We start from the raw sequence: 17,764 nt of genomic DNA, 5'->3' as shown, positions 1-17,764 counted from the left end.
TTCCTGGGCCATGCATTGAACAGTGGGTTACAGTACGGTTTCTTACATCAGGCAGATGCATTTGAAAGACTGAATCATTTGGGAGCAAACCCGTGTCCAGTTCCGATTTCAGCCTGGAGCTCAGTTTATAGATTTGAGTTGAAAGTGCATGAAACTCAGCAGCTCTGAAAAAGCCTCTTGCAAGGGGAGACGTTGGAGAGTCTCTGAGCCAATGACTGCAAACCTCGACCTATCTCAGTCAGAGAACGAAGATCTCAGTGAGCCAGTCACCTGACGCACGCAGCAGCCTTTGCAGAGAATGGATCTAATAGCAGCTGACAAGACAGAGGCCAGTCTGATAGTCGATAGATGGAGAAAAATAACCCCTGAGAGAAACGCCTCTGATATAAGTGAGAACTGCTGCAGGGTGAGGGCGGGTGAGACTCTCGCCCTTTGCTGGGTTGCTGCTGATGGATGCTGCAGATGGGTTAGTTTGGGGCGTTAGCTTTGTGCTCTTAACATGCCCAGTACAAAGACTGTGTCCCCTTGGCACTGGCAGCCAAGAGATCTGCGATGTGTTCTCTGGGCCGCTCGGCTGTGTGACTCGGACACGTCACTTCACCTTTCTTCCCCTCCCACCCGTTGCTGCCTAGTTGAACCGACAAGTTCTATGGGCAGGGCCTCTCTCCCTTGGGGCAGTGTTTAGCACGGGCGGAGGGGCTGTTACGAGTGGCACAAAGCTCATTTGCAGCGCAAGGCAAAGCAGTACTCGGGATGTTCAAATCAGGAAGGGAACATGTCCACCCCCCTGTGCAGAGGGCCAGTGTAAGCGTCCCTGGTCCTGCAAAACCCAGGGACAGCCACATATCGTCGTGGCCCTTTATCCAGGAGCTCTCTACAGCCTTGACATTCCTGTAACAGGCCACGATCTGGGCTGGTTTGGGGGCAGGCGCTCCCATAATACAAACAATAATTTCATCAGGGTTGTCTTTGACCAGTATATAATGAGACCTGCTCAGTGAGCCAGGAGATCTGCCCAAGGATCCCTCCAGGTGAGAGGTGAGATGCTGCTTCCATGGGATCTGTAATCCCCCCTCTATCGGACCGGGCAGTCGTCACACTGGTGCATAAGGAAGGAATCTTCCCTCCCCCTTGTACTTTGCATTCAGGGGTCAGCCACTCTTGCACCCCATGCTCTCCTTAGTGCAGGTATTGCTGCCTGCTGCACCCCTGGAGCATGGGGAGAGGTAGCCCCACTCCCCCATCCGCACTGGCCAGCAGAGGGGTGTGCACTTGTGAGCTTCTGTGGGCACTGCAAACTGCTGGATCTCCCCTGGGGCGATACCGCTCTGCCCCACCTCCAGCCTGGGAGCATCCCAGGAGGCCTGTGTGAATTGCAGCGGTTGACTAGAAGAGGTGACCCAGCTAGAGGCAAACAAGCTGGGTTCTCTCCTGGCACTGCCTATGCAAACATCAGCGGGTGGCCTGGGGGGAGCCTGAAGCGAGGTGAATCCAGCCGAGGGTGAGTTTGCCTTCCCAGCAGCTTCAAGCAGAGCGGGCCCCTGGTTGAGCATGAAGCAATACAGAGACCCATGATGTCATTCTCAGGGAGTCACTTCTCGGGCCATCACTGCAGCAGCGGGCCTGGAGAGTCCAGCCGTGCTGCGTATGGAGTGCAGGGATGTTCTGGCGTGCGGCTGGCACTTGGTGTTCTGCAGCACAACCTGCTGGAGGGAACTGCAACCGGCTGCCTCTAACCCTGGTGTTTACTGCGGGATCTGAGCACGTGGATGCTGAGTGGAGGCTGGGGAGGGGAAGAGATGACGTAATCTATCTCAGGGAGAGCATCTTCAGACTGGAGCGTCTAGCACAACCCTAATGTCCTCCTGAGCTCAAAGGGTCTGTCTACACTGACCCTGGGCAAATCAGTCTGACTCAGATCAGCAAGTACTTGGGGCCCGGGCCCCAGGATCCCTCTAGGTGGGTGGGTCAGAGCCCGAGTCCTGCTGAGACTCGGGTCCAAGCCCTGTCACTGTGCAGTGTGAATGCAGCTCAAGCTGCAGACCCGAGTCACAGGGTCTGGACAGTGCGGTATGGACACGTTAGCTCGGCTGTGAGACCCGGGCCCGGCAATTGTAAACCCAGTGTAGATGCCCAAGTGAGGGCTTGGAAACCCTGAGTTCACAAGCCAGGTCCCACAGACCCGAGTTTACAATGCAGGGTAGATATACCCCATGTCTGCTGAGCGCTGGCTGCCCAGGGTCGGCTGGTTGAACCACTTCCTGCAGGCTCAGGCTACATGTCTTTCCTCTTGGCTCTGCTTTGTATTGCAGTAGGACCTAAAGACCCCATCTGATATCAGGCCCTGTTGCACTCAGAACTGTACATAGTTAAGCAGTCCCCGTTTCCAAGGACCTTCTGATCTAAACACACAAAGGATGGGAAGGGAAATTGAGGCAGCAGGGAAGTGACTTGCCCAAAGTGCCACAGTAGCCCAGTGCCAGAGTTGGGAACAGAGCCTGGAGCTCAGGTACCGGTCTAGTGCTCTACTCACTGGATCACACTGGGACGGGTGAAGGAACCCTCTTGGATGCTCTCTGACTCTCTGCCTGACACACTATTCGCTCTCTTGGGGTCACTCCTGAATGCTAGTACTGAGTCTAGCCTCCTTCTCTAACTCCCCTTTCCACACCCCTTGTCCCTCCCCTGGACCAAAACCACCTGGAAATCTCTGGATGTGACTCCTAGGAAGAGGTTAAGTGTGGAAACTCCTAGAGGGAGCAGCCAGCATTCAGGGCCCCCCTCTGCAGGATAACAGGGAGGTGATGGTTGCTCCGCAGGGCAGGCAGTGGGATAGGACGGGACGACCTGGTGCTGGGCCTGGTTTTGAAATGGATACATTAGGATTCTCACCTGCTGCTGCGAACTCACTCGGAGGAACTGTCTGGTTTTTGTCTTCACCTGCCCTCTTCCAGAGGCCACCAGCGAAGGGACCCACATGCACAGGACATGCTGCCAGCTAAAGGATCTAAAATTGGAGGTGTGGAGGGAGACTCAAACTCTGACACTGGAGTCTGATCCCCCTCTTCGTTTTGAGCTCAGGTCTCTGGATCCAAACTTGCTTCCTGTGGGCCTGGTCCCAGGTCAGATCTGAAACGGGAAAGGAGCTCAGTATTCCAGTGGGGGTTTGGAGGTGTCTGAAATCTCATGAGAGCTGCTGTTCTCCTAAGGCTTTGACCCAAGCTGGCTGCTCTCATTGTCAAAAACGTACTTGTGGTGATCACCCCTGGGCAGAGAGTCAGTGCCCAGGGGTGATCACCACACCCTGGCACCACTTAAGGCCTCAAAATAGCGCTTGAGTGTTGCATAGGTCTTGTGCTGCAGGATGAATTTCACCCTAAAAGAAGAATGTCTGAAAATGTTGAAACAACAGGTGCCTCCGAACCTTGGATTGCTGCTAAGCAAACAGTGTCGTGCAATGCCGTAGGTTTATGGGTAGATCCTCACTTGCTGTAAATGGAGTCAGAGCAGCTCCGCTCATTTTACACTGGCTGAGGAACTGCCCCGCTATATCTGTTAATAGTTGTTTTTCTGTCTATTAAACACATCCACTTTGTCCACGCTAGGTGCATGTGCAGGGGCCTTGATGGGGTCTGATGTCCGGATTGTTTCCTGCCTCTGTGGATACCAGCGTCAGCCTCAATGCACAACTCTGCTGCTTTTCAATAAACAGTGCAGTTTCCAGGCTGTCACCAGGAGGCACCATCCATCTGCCAGAACCAGCCTCCTGCATCATTCATAATCCTCCTTTCTCACCTGGTCTCCAGGGCTCTTGGCTACCTCATCAGTTCTTCTTTGCAAGAGGGAAGAGGAGTCAGTTGAGTTTTGTATTGCAAACCATGCATGGCAGTTGCCTTGCGTCATTCTGTACAGCCTCAGCGTCAAACAGGTGGATGGAAAGGGAAAAGTGACCTTGAAAAACCTGCTGTTTGCCAGATGCACATTATTAAACAGAGGCAAAGACTTTTCTCTAGGCTGGGGACGAGCTTTTCTTTTGTGATAAGAATATAACACTTTTCAGAGCCCTTTGAGATCCCTGGATGGAAGAAGCTAGTAAATTAAACCTGAAGAAAACACCCCAGTGAGGTAAGTAGATGCTTATTATTCCATTATACAGCCTGGGGAAACGGAAGCCTAGAGGGGTTAAAGTGACTTTCCTGAAGCTACAAAGTGAATTGGAAGAAATGTAAAATGTGAGGTTTTGATCGCTAACGATCCCACGGAATCTGTGGAAAGGAACAATGAGTTAGCTTTGTCTCCCTGGCCTACTGCCAAATGTGTTGCATTTGATCCGCTCTCGGGGGAGTTAACTGAAAGTGCATTTTTCACTTGAAAAAGACAAGTGAGTGCTATAACCTTGATCAGAATGGGGTCAACCAAAGTGTGCTCCCTAGATCTGCCAACAGGGGTCAGGGTAGGCTAAAGCAAGTGCCTCTGAGAGCCATAGGATTGCTTGAGGCTGAAAAACTTGGACTTGCTGATTTTCTAGAGATCTGGACTTTAGCCAAGTTCACGCATAAATGCCAGATATATGCTGCTAAAGTGACACTCCCAGACCAGGGACAGTTTTAAAACAGTGGTTTTATTGTACTTGGCATCCAAAACCAAACACACACAGCTTGCACAAACCCCATTGCTGCTGCGGCCTTCGGTGCACACCAAGGTATGCTGCTGCAGGCACATGTCTTCAGTGGCAGAGCACAGCCCAGCTAAATACAGCCCTGGCACTCCCTTGTGTGTGCTACACAAGCGTCCAGCACGCGTCTGGACTGTGCGGCTGGCCCAAGAGCAATAACTGATGTGATCAGTAGGCGTCCCTGTTTACAAGAGTCAGTCGTGCAGTTTTAACTTTGTGGAAGGGTAATGTGAATGCAGAAGCAGCTTTTAAATAACATCCAAAGGATAGAGCCTCAGCTGGTATAAATCTTCACTGCAGAGCAGCTGCATTAGTTTACACCTGCTGAGTGTCTGACCCTGAGGAGGGAAGAGATGGGGTCCCTCTGGGGCTGCCCTGCTCCTGGAGAACAGGGATTAAAAGCAGCCAAGCTAGGCTGATGGGGGAAGCAGCCACAGCTGGGGCCACGCCCAATCAGGGCCCAACTGGCCCTGATATGAGGGCTGGGGGTCAGAAGCTAGAGGAGTCTCACTCTAGGCCTGGAGTGGGAAGGCCTACACAGGCAGTGGGGCTACAGCGGTGCATCTTGGGCTTAGGCAGAGGCAGCCGGTCCGAACCCCTTGCCAATGAGTGGCCATTACAGGCTGCCCCAGGGAGCAGGGGCTAGACGATGACTGGTAGTCGCCACTGAGGCAAGGTGGGTTGAGAGGGTTGGGGGTTCTCCTGGGAGGGGAGACCCAGAGCGTGGCAGGGTACTGCTGAGGCAGAACCCCGAGGTAAAGGGCACCGGGGTCTGGGAGGGACACGGGGGCCAGCGGCAGGCAAGACACCAGCCATCAGGAGGTGCTCTGAGTGCTGGGGAGCTAATTCCCGAGACTACCAGCAGGAGGCGCCGTGCAGGTGAGTCTTCGCTTTGCTACAGGCAGGCATGAGGCATATTGGTAGAGGCCTTGCGGGGGTGGTCAGTAGCTTGCTGACACAGTGAGCATGCTGTACCTGCTAGGTGGCTAGAGATTTTCAGGTTCCCGGGCTGTCAATACAGCCCCACTGAACGTACTTACTCCTGCAAGACAAAGGGGGCTGAATCTAGTCGTCATCCGTGGCCAGATCAATGCCCTGACTCACACTGAGGCATATGTTACTCCTTTGAGTGATCCCTACGATTTCAATAGAGAACGCGGAGTCAGGGACTACCCAGCCTGAACAAGGCCCTGAGTACAGCCATGATTTAAAAGCGATTTGAAGCCATAACTGAGAGCGTTTCCAGAGTTCATAGGGCAGAGACACACATCCTGCAGTGGTACTGAAAGCAGCTCTCCCTCCATAACCCCCTTGCACCTGCAACACACAGCTTCAAACACGCCTCTGCCATTCCCCCAACAAGGGGCGGTGGAGGGAAGAGGCCGGGGGAGAAAAGCCGTGGCCTGCAGCGCAGAGCCCTGCTAATTGGCATGAAGCTTGGTCAGAACAAGGAGCAATGGTCTCAAGTTGCAGTGGGGGAGGTCTAGCTTGGATATCAGGAAACACTATTTCATTAGGAGGGTGGTGAAGCACTGGAATGGGTTACGTAGGGAGGTGGTGGAATCTCCTTCCTTAGAGGTTTTTAAGGCCTGGCTTGACAAAGCCCTGGCTGGGATGATTTAGGTGGGGATTGGTCCTGCTTTGAGCAGGGGGTTGGACTAGATGACCTGAGGTCTCTTCCAACCCTAATCTTCTGATTCTATGATTCTAGGGGTGGAAACATTGATCTGGCAGAGGTGTGAGGAGGACTTGAGGGAGTCTAGGCTCTCTACAAGGTGGGCGGAGTGCAGGAGCAGCAGTGACAACAGTAGAAAGGCCATGGGGTCACGCAAGGCGATGCGGAAAGAGGCCAATGGGCCAGATTTCCACATGCACGTTAGAGCAGGGAAATGTGAACTGCGCCCTCCCGTGCTAGCAAGGGGTACTGCACCGAGCTGGAGAGCCACCGCCAGGTGGCCTTTTTCCCCGCGGAAGTGGCTCTCAATGAGTGCAGCCCTTCCCACGTCCCCAACCCAGGGGTGGCACTGACACCTGCAGGCCGCCGCGTGGAAAGGAGGTTGCCAGCATGAAAGCAGAATGCAATGGAGGGAGGTGGCATCACCAGCCTGGAAAGGGGGCCGCAGCCGGGGGAGGGAATGCTGTATCCAAGCCAGGGGGGCAGAAGGGGAGCGCTCCTGTGCACTTTAACCCCGGCATTGCCAGCACTTTGCACTGCCCCAATGGAGATCCTGTCACAGGGCACGTACCGGCGTCTGCCAGACTAGACCCTGGAGTTAATCTGGCCCAAACATTTTCTCTTGTTTAATAACACTTCCCCTTCCCCGCCCGCCGCGAACAGTGTTGAATGAGGAAGGCGTGAAGGCTGTGGGCTAGTTAAACTCCAGCTGACCTACCAAGTAGCTCTATGAGCACCCGGCGTTGCCGTAATGGTGTGTCTGGCCACGTGGCCTTTTGCAGTGAATATTTTGCTTTCGAATGTCGTTGGCACGCAGATATCACAGCGTGGACGTGAGTGAGAACACTCGTGGGGGATAACAGTTCCTGGCCCTGTAGCCTCTGATGGAGTTTCCATCAGTTCCAGCCCTCTGCCTGGCAATCAATACTTGGCTGCGTGCTTTCTGCAGGTCCAAGCGCCGCATACATCTTTTACAACATGTATATTAGGTTTGCTTTGTTCATCCCCACCCCCACTTCCCCTTGTCGCTATGTAGGAGTTTATTCCCTAATAATCAATCCCTAAAACAACCTCCAGGAGAGCCTAGGTACTCCTAGGGCCAAATCCTCAGCTGGTATAAATAGTGTAACTCCATCGACGTACACCAGCCGAGGATCTGTCCACAAGCCTTTCGTGCGAACTGGCTATTGTATGGGACACAGCAAGCAAACTGGACAGGATCTCAGTCTACACGAGCAAAAGGATTTGAGCGCAGACACAGTTAAAGCAAGTAATTTCCTAGCGATGAGATGAAGAAAGCCATGATGAGGGCATTATTTTGCTGCATGAAAACATGGATTCAATGGTACTAAAGGCAGAGAGCAGGGATGTTTGAAAATGGGAATATATGGGCCAGATGGTCAGCTAGTGTAAATCTGTCTAGCTCCACTGACACCTTTGGCGCTGCTCTGATTGACCCCAGCTCAGGATCTGGCCTATTAAGGTTAGCATGGGCGCCAGGTTTGTATAATTTTTGGTGGTGCCCAGAACGGGTCCAAGCAGAGTCATCCCATCTCTACCGACAGCTCTGAAAATATAAGCCCAAACACTGGTGGAGCCAGGCCCACATTCCTGAATATTGGTGGAGCATGGGCACCACAGGCCCATGTAACTCACCACCTATGAAGGTTAGAACAATAAATCCCCACGATTGTGTGTCCTAAGATTGGCAGGTGTCCATGGGTCGATACAAGTAGCACATTACCAGCACGGTAAAACAATTTCAGTAGCAGCCGATAGCAATGTGAGTTTTCTAGTGTGCTCAGCGATGTGTTCTTGTGTCGATTCTACCGTTGTCCCCGGTCAGATGACTTCAGGGACAATGACAGAAATGCAGGGCTGGAAGGGACCTCCAGAGATCATCAAATCCAGCCCCCTGCACTGAGGACCAAGTAAACCTAGACCATCGCTGACAGGTGTTTGTCCAGCCTGTCTTTAAAACCTCCAGTGACGGGGATTCCACAAGCCTATTCCAGAACTTAACTCCCCTTAGAGTTGGAATTTCCTCCCCCCTAATATTTAACTTAAATCTCCTTTGCTGCAGATCAAGCTAATTACTTCTGGTCCTACCTTCAGGCAGGGCCAGCTCCAAGCACCAGCCCAGCAACCAGCTGCTTGGGGCAGCCAACGGTGAGGGGCGGCACGTCCGGGTCTTCGGTGGCAATTCGGCGGCGGGTCCTTCACTCCGAGAGGGACCCGCCATCGAATTGCCGCCGAAGACTGAAGCGGCGGTGGTAGAGCTGTAGATCGAGATCGTGGCTTTTTTATTTTTTTTATTTTTTATTTTTGCTGCTTGGGCAGCAAAAACCCTGGAGCCGGCCCTGCCTTTAGGGGACATGGAGAAAAATTGATCACCATCCTCGTTATACCAGCCCTTACACCCTTAAGGCGTCATTGATTGATTTTTAAAAAGGCATAATTTGCCATCTCATGAAAATGTACAGGAGAGTTAGGCTCGGTGCACTATGATGAACTAGTAACCATTTTAAATGGTAAGTGACGTGAATATGGACAAGACAGGAATTACTTAGTGAAATGATACGACCTGCGTTATGCAGGCGGTCGGACAAGACGATTGTTAAAAACTTAAGGATTTTGTTTAGTGGCAGTTAAGATTCCACCAAAACATTGCCCCCCCTTCTTCCCCTCCTCCCCCGCAAACCTTAAACTGTAAAAATACAACAACCACAAGGGAAACGTCCTGTGTTCCTCGCCACTTTCACATTGCCTGTAAACCGAATGGATAACACACTCCATAAGGATTTGCTTGCACCTCTAGCAGATAACCACAAAGCAATTTGCACCCTACCTTCAACCACACTCTTGGGCAAAACTTTAACAGTGACCTCAGCAGCATGACGCAGATCATGACCTCTTGTCACCCAACACGTCCAGTGAAGCGTCTAAGAAGGAGGAAAACTTGTGCAGCGTAAGCGCCTCTTTGTATTCACCATGGAGCTGACAATAGTGTCAGACACATCAATTATTCACCCCCTCTGCCCCTCCCATCTACCTTAGCTGGCCTGGGATTCATCAGTTATTTTCAGTTTCTGTTACCAGGGTGATGATGTATGCTAATTTAATACAAGTGGCAGTGATGATCTGCCTACATGAGCTCCTAGGTAGATCACTTTCTTCCTAATGTATGTTTCCTCCCTTAGGAATGAGACTCTTAACAATGTAGTTTTATCTAAGACCTATAAAATTAGACTGACTCCATATGGTACTAATAGGCCCTTACAAGGGGGCATTGTTCCTAGCGTGGCTTAGGCAGATGCGGCCTGATCCTGTGAAGGCTTGCTTACAAGTGCTTGTGCTGCAGGCAATGAACAGTTACTAAGGTGGGGATTTTTCAAAGGAGTTTAAGGGAGCTGGGCACTTTGCTCACATTGGATTTTCATGGGATGGGGGCGTGAATTGCATGCACCCCCTGGGGAAGAGTGACAGCAACTCAGATCCTTCGGCTCCAGAGCAGGGCAGTAGTTCCATTTCATGGAGGATTTTGAAATTTGGTTTCATTCCAAGTCAGAATAAAATCCCAACATTTCAAAATCCTCCCTGGGATGGGAGCCCCAACCTGGCAGGCTGCTGAGGATCCATAAGCTCCCAGGGCTTCCCAGCTCCCCATCAGAGGGTTCCAAGCAGCTGGGAGCTTGGACACCTAGGCTCCCCAGCAACATGCCAGACAGCTTGTCAAGGAGGTAGGCAGGCAGCAGAAACTTGCCTGGGGGCTCCAGTGTAATTTTGTCCAAATCAGCATGTCTCTGTGGAGTGTTTAGATTGAAACAAATCACCAAATTTGCCACCCCCTCCCCAAAAATGTTTCATCTAAATACAGGCCCTCCCCTTGAGTGGTAGCAGGTCCCAGGTCCTCGCTAGTGGGTGCCCTCTGAAATTAATTCATGCACTCGAAGGCAGTGAACTTGCAGACTGGGCACCCCAGTGATGGCTGAGGGTGCTGATCACCTTACAGGATACAGCCCCATTGTAATGCAGCAAGCCATGCCCGTCTGCTCTCTAACAGGTCTCTTTTATATTCCCTTCCAGTAAAGTGTTGATTGCCTTACAAGCATCTTGCCCTCTAGAGAATGAAGGATATAAGTTGCATAACCTCCCACCGTGAATCATTAGTGGGGAGAGAGCCCTGCAGCTTCAATTTTAGAGCACAAGCCTCTAAACTCTGAGCTAAAGGAGCATCTCCCTTAGCTGGCGGTAGTTGTAGGTTCTTATCCTCTGATGACCAGCCGTTAGAGAGAGAGAGATGACACATTTAGCTGATAGGTTGCATACCCACTTTTCACCGTCTCTTGAAACATCTGGAAATGGCCCCTGTTCTGAGCAGGATGGCTTGGTATGGTATGACAAATCCTCTGCACTATCTAGAGCTAAGACTGATTTCTCTTTCCACTCAAGAGAGAGAGGCCTGTAATTTTGGATTCAACAGCTATGTATTTTGCTGCCAAGATTGCATCTACATGGGTAGATGAAGACCCTGCTGTCAGCCATGAATCATTCCCTGCACTGTGGGTGGGGATGGCTAGTGGAGGAGACAGCTTTGTTCTAGCTGAATATTTGCCTAATGGAATGGAGTTCCCAATTTGGTAGCTACAGCCAGATTCCAACCCCTTTGCACAGCTCGGGCATCAGAACGGGGCCAGAGAACCTGGCCCAATGGCTCAACACGGGTGCAGCTAATCAGTGTGCCGTGTGTGCATCCCAAGAAAAAGCTGCATCCCACATTCAGCCCTAATTAAGACTGGGACACTGATGTGTTCAAAGAAGCCAGAGAAATTTGTCATGAAAGGAAAGTGGCTCTCGATATGATGCTCCAACTCAGCTAGTCGAATTGGAATTGGAATCATTCAATTTTGGGGGCATTTTTGCAATGTAAATGGCTGCTGCTGTGCCTAATTGAATCATTCTCCATAACATATCTCATCTCTTCACACACAGAATAATCCTGGATTTATTTTACTCTAATCCCAAACAGATAAAAGTCCTGTCTTGTATTCTCTTCTGTGTTTTTTCTCATCCCCTTCCTTGCTGCTACTAGCTGCTGGGAAGCACTGAGACTCTCCCTTGCAGTCACAGGAAATTGAGCATGTTGGATGCTCTGCTTCTGATCCTAACTGATGATTCAACAGTGTGCCCTTGTTGCCAAGAAGGCTAATGGCATTTTGGGCTGTATAAGTAGGGGTATTGCCAGCAGATCAAGGTACGCGATCATTCCCCTCTATTCAACATTGGTGAGGCCTCATCTGAAGTACTGTGTCCAGTTTTGGGCCCCACACTACAAGAAGGATGTGGAAAAATTGGAAAGAGTCCAGTGGAGGGCAACAAAAATGATTAGGGGGCTGGAGCACATGACTTATGAGGAGAGGCTGAGGGAACTGGGATTGTTTTGTCTGCAGAAGAGAAGAATGAGGGCGGGATTTGATTGCTGCTTTCCACTACCTGAAAGGGGGTTCCAAAGAGGATGGATCTAGACTGTTCTCAGTGGTGGCAGATGACAGAACAAGGAGTAATGGTCTCAAGTTGCAGTGGGGGAAGTTTAGGTTGGATATTAGGAAAAACTTTTTCACTAGGAAGGTGGTGAAGCACTGGAATGGGTTACCTAGGGAGGTGGTGGAATCTCCTTCCTTAGAAGTTTTTACGGTCAGTCTTGACAAAGCCCTGGCTGGGATGATTTAGTTGGGGATTGGTCCTGCTTTGAACAGGGGGTTGGACTAGATGACTCCTGAGGTCCCTTCCAACCCTGATATTCTATGATTCCAGCAACCACTCTAACTGCAGCACTGTAGCAGGGTGGACCCCTGCTCCGGCCCTGAAGGGGTTAAAAACTCCCCTGGGAAGGGGCAAAGGCTCGAGAAAGCAGCTTAAAAGCTGGGCTGATTGGGGAAGTGGGCTGGCTGCAGCTGGGCCACACCCAATCAGGCCCAGCTGGCCCCTATAAAAAGAGGCTGTAAGCCAAAAGCCAGTCAGTCTCTCTCTGCATGCAGAGGGAGATGGGCCTGGCTGCAGGGGCTATAGGCAAGGTACCTAGGGTGAAGCAGAGCTGGGGAGCTCCAGCCTAGAAAGCCCCAGGCTGCGGCCTAGCGAAGGGCCAACAGGTACTGGGGGTTGCAGAGGGCAGCCCAGGGGTAGGCCAAGGCAGCAGGTCCAAACCCCTTTGCCTGTGATGAGTAGGCTGATACTGCAGTCTGCCCCAGAGTGTGGGGCTAGACAATGACTGGCAGTAGCCAATACTGAGGCAAGGTGGGGCTAGAGGGTGGGGGTTCCCCAAGGAGGGGAAACCCAGAGAGAAAGGGGTTACTGCCAGGGGCAGCACCCCATGTGAAAGGGCACCGGGTCCAGGGAGGGACACGGGGGCTAGAAGACAGGCAGATCACCGGCCTGCAGAGAGCGCTCCAGCGGTGGACTGAGCTAATTCCAGGAGTCACCAGCAGGAGGCGTCGCAGGAGTGAGTCCTGACCCGTTACAAGCACTAGCTTCTGCACTTTGGATTTGACTGTATTGTGGTCGCAGAACTCTTAGTCCTGATTCTAAATCAGCATAAAGCAGTGCAGCACTTCTCGCTAAGTGTGGTTTCTCCACTTGCCATGCGTGGTGCTCGTCTGTAGCATGTGGCTATCCAGCAGGAATTTTTGAGAGTCCCGCATGTTGGATGTATCCCTGAAGTTACGGTCTGTCTTCTGGATGGTGCTTGGTAGAATCTGTTTGGTCCTTTGTGCAAATGTCTCATTTTTGCAACACCAGCTGTCAAAAGCATCATCTAATCTATATGTTTCCATTGCCGTGCCTCTGCTTTGTTCAGATGCATGAAGATGACAGTGCTGACATTTGCATTTAGTTTTTTAATCTTTCTGCTCCACCAAACCCTTAGATAGCTGCCAGAATCTATTGCTGCCTCTTCCCATCCTGGAGCTAGAGTTTGTCTCGATGTAACTCTATTGCAGGTAGCAGAGTTACACCAGGGATGAGTTTAGCTAATGGGCTTTAAATTTGATTAACCAGATCCAGTGCTGATGTAAACAGGTCTGACACCTACAGATGTGTCTGGGACAAATTGAGCGGTTACCTGAACAATCATGTACAGTTACATTGCTGGGTGTGAGTTGGTTGGAAAACTTGTGTAAGTGGGGAAAATGGTGACTTCTTGTGCCATGGTGGTGCAAAACAAGTGTAACTTAGGAAGCAAGGGGTGGATACGGGATAAGTTAATGGCACTGCTAACTTAGGAGCTGGAGTACACTTCATCCCTATGTGATAGATCCAGGCCAGTTGGAAACAGCAGAGTAGTAGAAGGGAGATATACTGGCCACTGGATAAGCAGTTTTCTGTTCCCTGACTGACCAGAGCAGGGGCTGCTCCAGGCTAATGAGAACACCTGACTCTAATTAACCTGCTAAGTGTCAGGTGAGGCTGTTAAACACCTGACTCTAATTAAGGCCCCTCTGATGCTATAAAAGGGCTCACTCCAGTCAGGCCAAAGGGAGCCAGGGAGCCAGAGGAGAGGAAGTGCGTGTGAGGGAGGAACTGGAAGCGAGAGGCATGCAAGAAGCTGAGTGTGAGTAGGCACACTGCTGGAGAACTGAGAAGTACAAGTGTTATCAGACACCTGCAGGAAGGTCCTGTGGTGAGGATAAAGAAGGTGTTTGGAGGAGGCCATGGGCAAGTAGCCCAGGGAGTTGTAGCTGTCATGCAGCTGTTACAGGAGGCACTATAGAGAGCTGTGATCCACAGGGCCCTGGGCTGGAACCCGGAGTAGAGGGCGGGCCCGGGTTCCCCCCAAACATCCCAACTCCTGATCAAACACAGGAGGAATTGACCTGGACTCTGGCTTCTACCAGAGGGGAAGGTCTCTGGGCTGTTTCTTGACCCACAGGGTGAATCTGTGAGGCAAGCAAATCTGCCAATAAGCACAGGACCCACCAAGGTAGAGGAGGAACTTTGTCACACCTACTAAAACTTGGGGGCAGACAGGGCTGTAAGTTAAGGATAAAGAACAATCATCCATACAAAGATGTGCAGAAAGGGGAGGCTTAAAATTATAAGGGGATAGAATCCTCGGCCATTCTCAAACAAGCTATTGCCTAATTGGAAGATTCAAATAATGGGTAGATCTCTTACTGAAGCGATTAAAAGCATCAGATCTAAAAGGCTCATGGAGACTTAATGAAACCCCAGAGTTCCCCAGTCTTATTAGCTATATTTTAATTATCCTTCAAGACATATGCAACTGCTGGGAACAGCTTTGTTCGTTACCATCCGTTGCTGCTCAGGAACGTATGATTGGAGTTGCAAAGTTCCTGTTCTCTTTGGTCCTGATCGAAAACCCACTGAAGTTAATGAGGATCATTCCTTTGATTTCAGTAGGCTTCAGATCAGCCTCTTTAAGGTGATAGTGGCTTTTACTCCATGTAATATTTAAAGCAGGAAGCTCGAATCACATTAATCCATCTTCTTTGGTAACCCATGGATGCATGAATGTGAAATGAGCTTAGAAACAGCCTTTCAGTAGCGATGCCATAAGACACCCAAGAGTTCTGAAGGAACTCAAATGTGAAATTGCAGGACTACTAACTATTGTCTGTAACCTATCATTTAAATCAGCTTCTGTACCAAATGACTGGAGGATAGCTAATGTGATGCCAATTTTTAAAAAGGGCTCCAGAGGTGATCCCAGCGATTACAGGCATAAGCATGACTTCAGGCAAACTGGTTGAAATGATAGTAAAGAACGAAATTGTCAGACAAACAGATAAACATCATCTGTTGGGGAATACTCAACATGGTTTTTGTAAAGGGAAATCATGCCTCACCAAACTACTAGAATTCTTTGAGGGGGTCAACAAGCATGTGGACAAGGGGGATCCAGTGGATATAGTGTATTTAGATTTTCAGAAATCCTTTGACAAGGAGAAAGTAAATAAGGAAGTGTTTACTCCTTCTCATAACACAAGAACTACAGGGTCACCAAATTAAATTAATAGGCAGCAGGTTTAAAACAAACAAAAGGAAGTATTTTTTCACACAACGCACAGTCAACCTGTGGAACTCCTTGCCAAGGATGTTGTGAAGGCCAAGACTATAACAGGGTTCAAAAAAGAACTAGATAAGTTCATGGATGATAGGTCCATCAATGGCTATTAGTGAGGATGGGCAGGGATGGTATCTCTAGCCTCTGTTTGCCAGAAGCTGGGAATGGGTGACATGGAATGGATCACTTGATGATGACCTGTTCTGTTCATTCCCTCTGGGGCACCTGGCATTGGCCACTGTCTGAAGACAGGATACTGGGCTAGATGGACCTTTGGTCTGACCCAGTATGGCCGTTCTTATGTTCTTATGTAAATGAGATTCGGGCCCAAGAAGCTTCCCCACACACACACACAGCAGAGCAAGACACTCTTAAGGAATCCTCCCAGATGACTTCTGTTCCAGTGAGTCAGTGTTAGCTTATAACAATGCCCAGCAGTATAATTACTCCTGATACAATGGCTCCTCATCCATTTCTTAGCTTGCTCAACTGTTTCTTTCGGAGCAATACAATCAGGACTTCTCAGCTGCCTTGTTGCCTTGGAGGCAATATCAGGATGTGCAATGCTGTGAAAATGGCAGGTGTCTGGGTGTACAGATTGATATCCCCTTCAACCATGTGGTCTCCAGCATGGCTGAACAATCCAAGGGGACACGGATAAGCCACTTGGAATATCATATTTACGGATAATGGAGTCCAACATGTCCAAGCTGCTGCCTTCGGATCTGCAGGATGGACCTGATTCTCATCTCCCTAGTGCTACGTACACCTAAATCAGGTGTAACTCCTTTTGCAGTTGGTGGCATTACACGAATGTGAAAGGGATGTGAAATCTCCATCTGTTCAAAGCACTTCAATGTGCAGTTCATGCCAGCATCATTGTTCAGACGGTTATTGGCATAAAACAGAGAATGCATGTTAAATGCAGCTAAGTACTGTACCTGACGGCACTGTCACCTGTGGCAAAATGCTGTTTGCCTGCTTTCAGGTATCGCCTACAGCAGTGTTTCTCCACCTTTTTGATACCAGGGACCAGCTTGCTACGTTCCTTATCTGCATCAGGGAAATCTCAGGGAGTGGCAAGGAGGCTGCCACGGATCCACGCCAGTCATGGAGAAACAGTTGCCAAGTAGCCAAGGCCCCGTTGTGCTCAGCACTGAATAGATATAGAACAAGGACAGTCCCTGCCCTGAAGAGTTTATAATCAAAGCATTTCTTGGATGGTTATCAACTGTAACCTTGTTCCATTTCAGTGTACTGTGCTCTGGAGGGTATGTGAAGTGTAAAGGTAGCTTTAAAGGCAATTATTGCCCCCCAAAAGGACCCGATTACCTGCCCTAAAGGTTAACATCCTCTCTCCCCATCACTGGTGCAAACCAGATTCCAAAGGATCCGGTGATCCTGTCTTAACCCTCCCTGCTGTACCCCAAGGAAATAAGTGCAATGTGCCGTCAGACACAGATGGTGTCTTGTTCTCAGTAATAAAGGTGCAATGGAGAGAGCCCTTCCCTGGGATCCAGAAGTGCTCTGCCACTACCCCATTCTGTGACCTTGAGCAAGTCACTTCACCTCTCTGTGCCACCATTTCCCCTCCCCTTTTATCTATCTGGTTCACTTGCGCTGTAATCGCTTAGGGGCAGGGACTGCCTCTCACTGTGTGTTCACACAGTGGCCAGTACAACGACCTCTGATCTCAGCTGAGGCCCGTAGTGCAAATAATCATAATCCGTACAAGGAGGTGCTACTACCAGGTCCAGTCTTGCTGGTCTTCTTCATCCCTTCTTCCAATATCATTCTCGGGGTGAAATTCACCATGTGCAGGGAGATGGAACAAGTTCCGTGCACCACTTAAGTCCCGCAAAGGCCTATGCACCACTGGCTTGTGCTGACTCTGTAATTTAACTCTCACCGCTACATGCTCTGTCTGTTCCTTTAACCACTGCAATGGGGTAGGGTTTTGTCCTCCCACTGGTACTCTGAGTCCCCAAGCACTTGCCCTGCCTTTGCTGGCTGTGTGGGAACAGCTTGGCTGAGCGTTGAAGTAAATATTAAAAAGGTCTGACAAAGCTGAGAGAGTTTTCTTTAGTAACTGTTCCCAGGAGGCACAAATGGATGCTTTATGAAACTGACACTGAGTGAATATGTGTCTATTAGCAGTGACACAGAGGTCACAAAGTTCTTGGTTGGCAGCAGTGGCGGGTTTGACTTAATATCCTCCCACTGGGTAGTTTAATCTCTTCTGTTACTCTGTTGCCACTGCCCCTACTTGCTTCCACTGTCTGAGATTCCCACTGCACACACACACACTCTCCTCCAAAGCCCAAGTTCAGTTAGA

This window comes from Mauremys mutica, chromosome 2, assembly GCF_020497125.1.
Source record: "Mauremys mutica isolate MM-2020 ecotype Southern chromosome 2, ASM2049712v1, whole genome shotgun sequence".
Lineage (NCBI taxonomy): Eukaryota > Metazoa > Chordata > Testudines > Geoemydidae > Mauremys > Mauremys mutica.
This window is presented reverse-complemented; position numbering follows the sequence as displayed.